This window comes from Piliocolobus tephrosceles, chromosome 1, assembly GCF_002776525.5.
Source record: "Piliocolobus tephrosceles isolate RC106 chromosome 1, ASM277652v3, whole genome shotgun sequence".
In the NCBI taxonomy this organism is placed as follows: Eukaryota; Metazoa; Chordata; class Mammalia; order Primates; family Cercopithecidae; genus Piliocolobus; species Piliocolobus tephrosceles.
Genome location: NC_045434.1, coordinates 35,120,734 through 35,130,590, shown reverse-complemented (window position 1 = coordinate 35,130,590; position 9,857 = coordinate 35,120,734). Strand labels below are relative to the sequence as shown.

General features: G+C 46.2%; 1 long non-coding RNA gene across 7 annotated transcripts in view; it reads left to right on the top strand.

The window, feature by feature from the left end:
- Nucleotides 1-9,857, top strand: part of LOC111555315 — a 52,849-nt gene that overhangs the window by 35,415 nt on the left and 7,577 nt on the right. For 4 of the 7 annotated variants that reach the window (XR_002735498.2, XR_002735496.2, XR_002735492.2 and 1 more), the window contains 2 exons: nt 7,243-7,413; nt 8,521-8,766. The exons of 1 other annotated variant lie outside the window; for it this stretch is intronic. This is a non-coding gene — a long non-coding RNA (uncharacterized LOC111555315). Of the gene's footprint in view, nt 1-728; nt 1,778-2,063; nt 2,309-7,242; nt 7,414-8,520; nt 8,767-9,857 lie in introns of those variants that run through there. 2 more of the 7 variants (XR_002735497.2, XR_002735493.2) reach the window with 2 other exon arrangements.

Below are 9,857 nucleotides of genomic sequence, written 5' to 3'. Positions count from 1 at the left end.
AAAGAAAGGGAGAAAGAAAGAGAGAGAGAGAAAGAGAGAGAGAGAGAGACAGAAAGAGAGAGAGAAAGAAAGGAAGGAAGGAAGGAAGGAGCAAGGAAGGAAGAAAGGAAGGAAGGAAAAGAAAGACTAATTAGACCTATAACAAGAGATTTAATTATTAATCAAAAATCTTCCCAGAAAGAAAAGCCCTGGACCAGATGGTTTTATTGGTAAAGGCTACCAAACGTTTGTAGAAGAATTAGCAACAATCCTACATAAACTCTTTCAAAAATAAACAGAAGAGAAGGGAACCCTCCTAATTCATTCTATGAGAACAGTAATACCCTGATACCAAAGGCAGAAAAAGACATCACAAGAAAACTACATGACCAATATCCCCCATAAATATAAAAGCAAAAATTCTCAACAAAATACTAGTAAACTGAATCCAGCAACATATAAAAAAAGGTTATATTACTAACTATTCCATAGAGTTGCTGTGATAAGCGAGTTAGTAGATGCATAGGGCTGCACATAGGAAGTGCTCCATAAATGTTCATTTCTTCTTCCTGTTTTCTCATGAATGGATGTGCCAGGAAGTACTATGTTCACCAATATCTGGATTCCCTCTTTTATGTATAGTTGATCTCATTACTCATGGATCTGTATTTGTGAATTCACCTACTTGTTAAAATTTATTTTTGTAATTCCCAAATCAATACTCATGTTGCTTTCTTGGTCATTTATAGGCATGTGCAGAGTGATGAAAAAATCTGTGTTGCCTGACAAACAGCTGTCAGTGAAACAAGGCTATATTTTGCCTTATTTTTTCAGTTCTCATATTATAAACAAGTATCCTTTTTGGGGGCCTATTCAGTAACAAACTTGTTACTTTTTTTTCTTTCTGCTGGTTATTTCAGTTTCCCAGATGTAATGCCATAATGCTGATGTTTGTAAGCACAAAAAGCCTATGATGTGCCTTATGGGGAAAATACAGGTATTAGATAAGCTTTGTTCAGGCATAAAGTATAGTGCTTTTGGCCATGAGTTCAATGTTGAGGAATAAACAATATGTATTTAAAAAACAAGATGTCTTTAAATAGACACACATAAAACAAGGTTATATATTGATTAGGTGTGTCCAGGGGCTTGTAGGAACCTAACCCTGTATTTCCCTTAGGAGCAATGGTTCAATATTCTCTAAGTCAGTGTTCATAACAACTTTGTAAAACATAACTACTATACATAATGAGAATTGGCTTTACATGTACCTGCTGTGATAGATCAAAACACATGGCGACAACATTTGCAACCCCTCCATTAAGAGACTATTTCCCCATACCTTGAATCTGGGCCGGTCTGTGACTAGCCTTGACCAATAAAATATGGCAGAGTTTTGTGCAATTTTTGGAGTCTGGACTCAAAGGATCTCACAGCTTTTGCCTTTGTCCTCTTGGAACACTGTCCTGAGATCATGATGTAAGGAAGTGAGCTGAGACCGCCCACTGGAGGATGAGAAGCCACACGGGGAAGAACCAAGACACCCCAGCCAGCAGCCAGAAACAATCGCTACACATGTGAATGAGGACATCTTGGACTTTCCAGCACAATCCTCCAACCACGTACAGCTGTATGAGGAAGCACAGGCAAAACCAGCAAAAGAGTTGCCCAGCTGACAGATCACTTGAGGTCAGGAGTTTGAGACTAGCCTGGCCAACAGGTTGAAACCCTGTCTCTACTACAAATACAAAAAATTAGCCAGGCATGGTGGTAGGCACCTGTAATCCCAGCTACTTGAGAGGCTGAGGCAGGATAATTGCTTGAACCCTGGAGGCAGAGGTTTCAGTGAGCCGAGATCGTGCCACTGCACTCCAGCCTGGGCAACAGAACCAGATCCTGTCTTGGGAAAAAAATAAAAGCAGAGTTGCCCAGCTGAATCACAGAACCATGAGAAGTAATAAACTGTGTTGTTTTGGGGTGGTTTGTTTTACAGGAATCAATAAGTGGTATACCTACCTGCTTGGAGCTCAGTGTGGCTATGGGACTTGCTTTTGCAAATTAAATATTACACATGTCTCTTCCAGGTGGAAGCATGTAATTGCTCTTCCCCTACTGTGGCAATCAGGGAAGGGTATTTTGATAAAGAAAAGCTGTGAGATCGAATGGTGTGCTAAGTCATCATGCGAGGACAGTTGCCCTGGATAGCAGCCACCCAAACCCAAAAGCAGACCAGGGTGAGCTATGAATAAACTGTTGTATAAATCCTAAGATTTGGGGGATGTTTGTTACTGTGGCATATCTAGCCTATTTTAACTACCAGAACTGGAGATTTTAATAGATATTTTTTCTTTTTCTTTCTTTCTTTTTTTTTTTTTTTTTTGAGACAGGGTCTTGCACTGTCACCCAGGCTGGAATGCAGTGGTGCGATCTTGGCTCACTGCAACTTCCACCTCCCAGATTCAAGCACTTCTCCCATGACAGCCTCCCAGGTAGCTGGTGCTACAGGTGCCACCATGCCTGGCTAATTTTTGTGTTTTTAGTAGAGACAGCGTTTCACCATGTTGACCAGGCTGGTCTGGAACTCCTGGCCTCAAATGATCTGCCCATCTCAGCCTCCCAGAGAGCTGGGGTTACAGGCATGAACCACTGCGCCTGGCCTAATAGACATTTCCTATGCTAAGGTTTTTTCCTACTCACACAAGAATTTCTAGACCTATCTGGAAAAAGAAAAAAAATGCTTGAGTGTAGACTGACAGGTCAATGCCAAGCTGGGTGTCTGGGATTAATTACAAATATTCATCTGCCCCTTTGAATCTATTCATTCCACATATATTTGTTAGTGTCCTTACCGGTTAATTGTACAGAAGATGCTCTTGGACCACCCTGGTGATAATCTGATAGCCCTTTGCAGAACAAAGAGGTGATCCTGAACCAGGTCAGTGGATACAGCGTGCAGAAAACAGAACACCAGTCAGCTGACCTTGCTGTCTTTGCTGAGCTGTGTCCTATTATCACAGTCAAGTTCACCTTACAGCTCAATTGGCCTGCAACAATTTTCTCACATGTCAAATGAAATAAGAAAATGTGTCCTGAGATCTAAATGGTAGCTGATTTAAAAAAAAAAAAAAAAGGACCTAGTTACTTTTACAGACAGGGCCCTGCAAGGGGGCAGACACTAGTTAGGTTTTACAAATTTTAATGCCTGAGATGTTTCTACACAGAATGCCCTTAGCTTAACAACACGGACTGATTTAATACAAACAGGGAGATCTTTGCTGAGAAAATAGGCATGGACTTTGGTCTTGCTGTCAAAGATGGAAGTGCCCCTTGGCACATATAGAGACAGAAGGCAGATTTATATGTGCAACCGGACAGGGCTGAGGGGATTAAATTACACTTAGCAGCTTCGGTGCCCATTTGGACTCACAGTGAATGGCATTTTTGTTCCACATTGCTGTCAGTATTCTCGGCTGCTTCAGATTGGTGTCAATCAGCATTAGAAATTACACCACTGAAGACTCAGGTATTTCTGACTTTCCTTCTCATTCATTTTACCAAGTGGGAATTGTTCATGATCTTTTCTGCAGAACAATAGCTTCCTTCCTATGGCTGTAGTCCAAGCCTCCGTAACAGTGTAATTCATTTTCCAGAACTGCTTGGTCCACAGTTTCCATTGACTGTGGTCACAGAATTTTCCCTTCCCCAGCTACTCCTTTTTCTACAATTCGGGATTTTGTGGCTCAAACTTTGGGACACTGACAAAGACTCAACTGGAGCCAGACCAGAAGAAGTGGATTTGAATCTGAATTAAAAGAGGAGTGATTTAAAAGATGTGAAGGAGAACTGTTTTTTTGTTTTTTTTTTTTGTTTTTTTTTTTTTGAGATGGAGTTTCATTCTGTCACCTGGGCTGGAGTACAGTGGTGTGATTTTGGCTCACTGCAGCGTCTGCCTCCTGGGTTCAAGTAATTTTCCTGCCTCAGCCTCCCGAGTAGCTGGGATTTCAGGTGCCCACCACCACATCCGGCTAATTTTTGTATTTTTAGTAGAGATGGGGTTTTATCATATTGGCCAGGCTGGTCTCAAACTCCTGACCACAGGTGATCTGCCTGCCTTGGCCTCCCAAAGTACTGGGATTATAGGCGTGAGCCATGGTACCCAGCCAGAAGGAGGACATCTTGATAAACATTTATCTTCAGATTAAAAGATTGGTGCCTCTTCCCCAGTGAAATCTGTGGTGTGTGACCTGCATATGACCAGGAGCACTCAGCTGCTCCCTACCTTCATCTCAAGCCCAACCAGTTACCTCCCACTGCTACCGGATTAGCGCCAAACGCACCCGTCAGTAACATTAATTTGACTGAGGCTTGCATGGGGAAACAGGGACGAGGAAAGGTGAATGAATGCACATCACACGGCCACCTTCCATCCCGTTCATCATCTCTTCCTCTGAAGTTCCTCCTCTGAAGTTCCTCTCCACAGTCTCCTTTTCTGCCTCTCCAGTCCCTGCTCACTCCACTCCCATCCCCCAGTTCCCCTCTCAAAATCTCATCAACTCACACGCCCCTCAGACAACCAGAAACCACTGAACAGCATTCACCAAATGAAAGCCCTGTGGGTGCTGAGTGCGACCCTTATGCCCGTGGGGATGCAGGTACCCCACCACAAGGGGACCTCCAAAATAGGAGGTCAAGTGAGGAGCTACCCTGGGCCTTTCTTCTGCTCTGAACTCTGGAGCAGGCCCTTAGCACCCCAAGGCCCCCTCAACCCCGCTTGGAAACATCGGGTTGGGCCTCCACTGGGCTCAAGGCCTCAGGTTAGTCCCTGATGGCTGCGTGGTTCTGTGACTGACTGTCTCAGTGAGTTAAACAAATAGTGTTACTGAGAACACAAGCAGCTGTCAGAAGGCAGGACGCTTTCCCTGGAAAAAAAAGTGCTTATGAAAACCCAGAATAAAGGGAACAGGGACAAGCCAAAAAGAATGGCAACGGTGTTGAATAGAAAGTACTTGGAACTAGAAGACACAATTTCTTGTTGTAAGATGGCTTCACACTGGCTGTACTGGGCCCGGAGGAAATCATTCAGGTTTTGTGAACCTTTGCTTCCAATTTAAAAATGGAGATGCCTCTTCCTACCTCATGGGGTCACTGTGAGGCTAACATGAGGCGCTGCCTAGGAAAGGAGGATAAGGGGGATAAGGGGAAACGGGGCTTAGCAACATGAGGGAGCCGACATGTACTTCCGTTCAGCCTGAACCTAGAGCCTCTAGGATACAGTTAGACCAGCTTTTCCCCTGCAACAAGTGTTTACAGTTCCCGACATGTTGCTACTTGTGAGGAGCTTACTCATTGCTTCAAAAGAAAGCTCCTTTTATTGTGAAATTTTTGCCCTTGCAAATCATTATAGCTAAAAAAAAATAAGAGATCGGGAGCGGTGGCTCACCCCTGTAATCCCAGCACTTTGGGAGGCTGAGGCCGGCAGATCACCTGAGGTCAGGAGTTTGAGACCAGCCTGGCCAACATGGTGAAACCCCGTCTCCACTAAAAATACAAAAATTAGCTGGGCGTGGTGGTGGGCACCTGTAATCCCAGCTACTCTAGAGGCTGAGGCAGGAGAATCACTTGAACCTGGGAGGCAGAGGTTGCAGTGAGCCAAGATTGTGCCACTGCACTCCAGCCCTCCAGCCTGGGCAACAAAGCAAGACTCCATCTCAAAAAAAAAAAACAAAAAAAAAAAAAAGAGTAGAATCCCTGATGCGTCACAATTCTCCCTAGTATAGCCCCAAGGCTAAATAGTTCAAGGGACAGATGAGCTTCAAGGAGCAAAAGGAGCCAGAACTGGATTTGAATTTGGGGCCAGAAAACTGGTGGGAAACTTTCTAGAAACACAGCTGAGGGTCAGAACCCAAGAGGGGCCAAGAAAGAAGCCAAGAGTATCTCAAGAAGGCTGGTGGCGGGGGCGGCAGGAAGGAAGGGAGAATCATAACAGCCTCTCACTTTGTAGAGCACAGCAGAGTTTTAAAGGTGTTTGTGCATTGGTTATTTCCTTGAACTCTCACGTGAATCCCATGTTGTATTACTTTGACCCTCATGAAATTGCCATATTGGCTCAGAGAGTTAAGTAACTTGCACAAGGTCACACACAGTAAGTATTAAGAGCATGGCAGAGAGATGAGGTCTGGTAGTTTGTAAAGTGAAGAAGTCTGAATTTTTTCCCCCACAACTTCTCAAAGACTTTTCTTTTTCCTGTCATATGTTGCTGAGTACAGATGCCAGCCTAGAGAAAGAAGTTGTAAATGGCATTTGGAGGTCTGGTGGGGCTGGGGTTTCAGTGGGATGGCAAAAAGGTAACCACCTTTTTCACCCCTAACTCCCTGTTTATCACTGAACAAAACCCAGTTGATTAGCAAGTTTAGGAACAAGTTTGTGTCCTTGTGGGAGGCCTCGCTGAGCCAATAGGGCAATTTCGTGAGGGTCAACATAACATGTACGAAACAGGATTCTTGTGAAAATTCAAGGAAATAACCAATGCACAGCATTTAAAACATTCTGATGTGCTCTACGAGGTGAGAGGCTGTCATTATGATTCCCTCTCTCTTCCTGTCACCCCACCCACCATCCTGGCTACTTGGTCCCACATGTCCTCCGGCCTTGGCCGCTGCTACCATCCCCCCTGCACTTCACTCCTGGGAGGACACTGGGCTTCTGTATGTTTCTATTGTGCCTGATGCCAGGTCAACCCTGAATGAGTGAGACAGGCATGAGGTGTGTCTACTCGGGGAGACAAAACAGAACCTCAGGGGGATTAATGCCCCGCAGAGACCTGTGACCAGTGACAGACAGGAGACAGCAAACAGCCTTCAGACATTCCTTTTCTCTCCTCTCCCACTCCCAGGTATGGGAGATGGGTCCATGTGGCCTGTCTGGAAGGCTGCAGGGTGTATTTTCTCCCATCCCTCCCATCCAAGTACTAACCAGACCTGACCCTGCTTAGCTTCTGAGATCAGACGAGATCGGGCATGTTCAGGGTGGTATTGCTGTGGCCAGGGTGTATTTTCTTGTAAAGCTGTTCCCAGCTTGGTAATACCCCTTCCTTCCCTGCTTCAGCTCTCCTTTTCCTCCCCTCTTGAGGCCTTGGTATTGCCCCTCCCAGTTAAGCCTTAACACAGAAACTTTGCCTCAGGGACTTTTTTTTTTTTCTAGAGAGTCTAGGTTAAGACAATCACTTTGACCCAAATTCTCATTTCCTACCCACTCTGTGGAAAGATCTGTCATCTTCATGAATATGAAGTCTTTGGACTCAAAGCACAGGGCCCCGTCCCTTGGTGAGGCCTGCAGCCACGGTGAGGACTGATGGATGACATCTGCAAGAATGCCATTCTGTGCAAAGCTATCAGACGCTTTGAAGATGGAGGCAGGAGAAGAAAAATTTCTCAGGTGAAGTTCACTGGGTAAAATGGTTTTCTCAGGCCCAGGGGTGCCACTCACGATGATATGGACTTCTTTAATACAAAAGGGACAACTTTGTAAGAAAATAGCAACTTCAAATCAAAATCTCTAAAAGTAGGGAGGCATTTATATCCAGAAATTATTCACATCTATAAAAAGACTGGCCGGGCACAGTGGCTCGTGCCTGTAATCCCAGCACTTTGGGAGGCCGAGGTGGGCGGCTCACGATGTCAGGAGATCGAGACCTGGCTAACACAGTGAAACGCCATCTCTACTAAAAATACAAAAAATTAGCTGGGTATGGTGGCGCATGCCTGTAGTCCCAGCTACTAGGGAGGCTGAGGCAGAAGAATGGTGTGAACCCGGGAGGCGGAGCTTGCAGTGAGCCAAGATCATGCCACTGCACTCCGGCTTAGGTCACAGAGCAAGACTCTCTCTCAAAAAAAAAAAAAAGTAATGCTACCCCTACTTAATAACAGATAAAAAAGAAAAATAACTTCTACATGGTACATGACAGTCCATTGTGTAAATCATTTTAAAAGAAGAAGAGGCCAGGTGCCTCTCTTCTACCCACCACACCTCACAGCAGGACAGGAAGGAAAAGGAATTTGTCGGCTGGCTCTTTGCTGTCTCCCGGGCAAAGTCTCCTAGCATTCCCAAAGTGCTAGGATTACAGGTGTGAGCATCACTTGAGCCCAGGAGTTTAAGACCAGCCAGGACAACATGGTGAAACCCCATCTCCACAAAAAATACAAAAATTAGCCAGGAGTGGTGTGTGTCCCTGTAGTCCCAGCTACCCGGGAAGACCTCCACTTGAGCCTGGAAGGTCAAGGCTGCAGTGATCCATGATCACACCACTGCACTCCAGCCTGGGTGATGGAGTGAGACTCTGTATCCAAAACAGACAGACAGACAGACAGAAAAACCCACAAGAAGAAGAAGAAGAAAAATGTCCATGTGGAGTGCAGGCATTTTTGAATTCCGTACAGGGGAGGGCTCTGGAAATGTCAGGTGTAGTTACCACTAAACGTGTTTGGGGTTTAGAAGGCAATCCTTTGGGATCAGCTATCATTTCCACTCTCTGTCCTCTTCCAGGAATCTGTCACACCTGACATTTGGTAACTTTATCAGCTGGGGCCATGGAGAAGCTGTGTTTGGGACTAGGGTGCATCTGTAACCTGAGCATTCCCAGGGAGTGGCCCTGGCTCGTCCCCAGGCTGCGAGCTGCTATCAGGAAAGCAGGGCCAGCTGGCGCCAGCTGGAGGAGAGAGAGCCCAGGACCTCTCCCCTACATGTGTGAAGAGCCACAGATCCCATGGATGCCAGCTCCCAGAAAAGCAGGTGCTGGTCAGGAGGCACCCCTGGGGGCAGTCTCTTCCCTGCCCTCCTCCTTTTCTCCCCACCCAGCCAGGGCCCATCCTCATAAGCTCGCTCCCTGTTCTCTCCCTGGAATCCAGCTTCTCTTCCTCTCTATGGTGGTGGCTGCTTCAGTCAGGCCTTTACCAACTCTCACCCACAATCCAAGCTCCATACTGATGTGGCCACCAGCTTAGCTTCTCTCTAGTCCAGTGTTTGATAAGGTCTGCCAGCTGTCAGAATTATGAGGTGAGCGGGCAAGTACACAGGCTTAAAATGCAAATTCTCAGGCCCTGCCCTGGCCTAGCGAATGAGAATTTCCAGGCAGGGCATAGGAACGTTGACCTTCAACCAGCTGTCTAGGAGATTCTGCTGCGGGCTAATCATTCTTTCCTTGGCTGCCATCTAATTTTATGTAAACATAGATTGGCTCATATCACCCCCTTGCTTTAGGTAGCTGGGGTGGGGATGGGATGGGCTGCTTGTGTCCAGATGTGCCAGATGAACTGGTGGGGTTGAGCCACCCCGTCTCTTTACTAAGAGCCGGAGATGCTGCCTGACCTGAGAAATAATTCGTCTTAAGAGACAGGGCAGGCTGGACCTCATGAGGAGGATCAGCCCCAGGAAGGGCCAGTGCTTGGCACTAACTCGGCCCTTGGTTAGAGCCAAATAGATACCTGGCCCTAATTTACTACTCCTAAGGACAGAGGGAGTCGTAAGTAAAATCTGGATGTACGATTGCACTAAACATTGCTTAATGCACTCACGTACGCACATGCAATCACGTGCAGCAGCACTTTTTAGAGGCCCCTTTAGGAAAGCATTTCTCCCACTTCCACACAGGGTGACTCTGGCCCTCCCAGGACTCTGTGTGTTGGGATGCCTGGCTGGAGAAGGTAAAGACCAGCGCTAAAGGGCAGCAATGCCTGCCAAGGGACACCAGGACCTCACCACTTTAAAATGAAGGCTTTCTCCCCTGCCATAGCTAACCCCTACCTGTCATTTTAGCTTCATCAACCCCCTCCCCAAGCAGGCACCCTGATTTCCAGTCATTCCAAACCAAATGATTCCCCTGT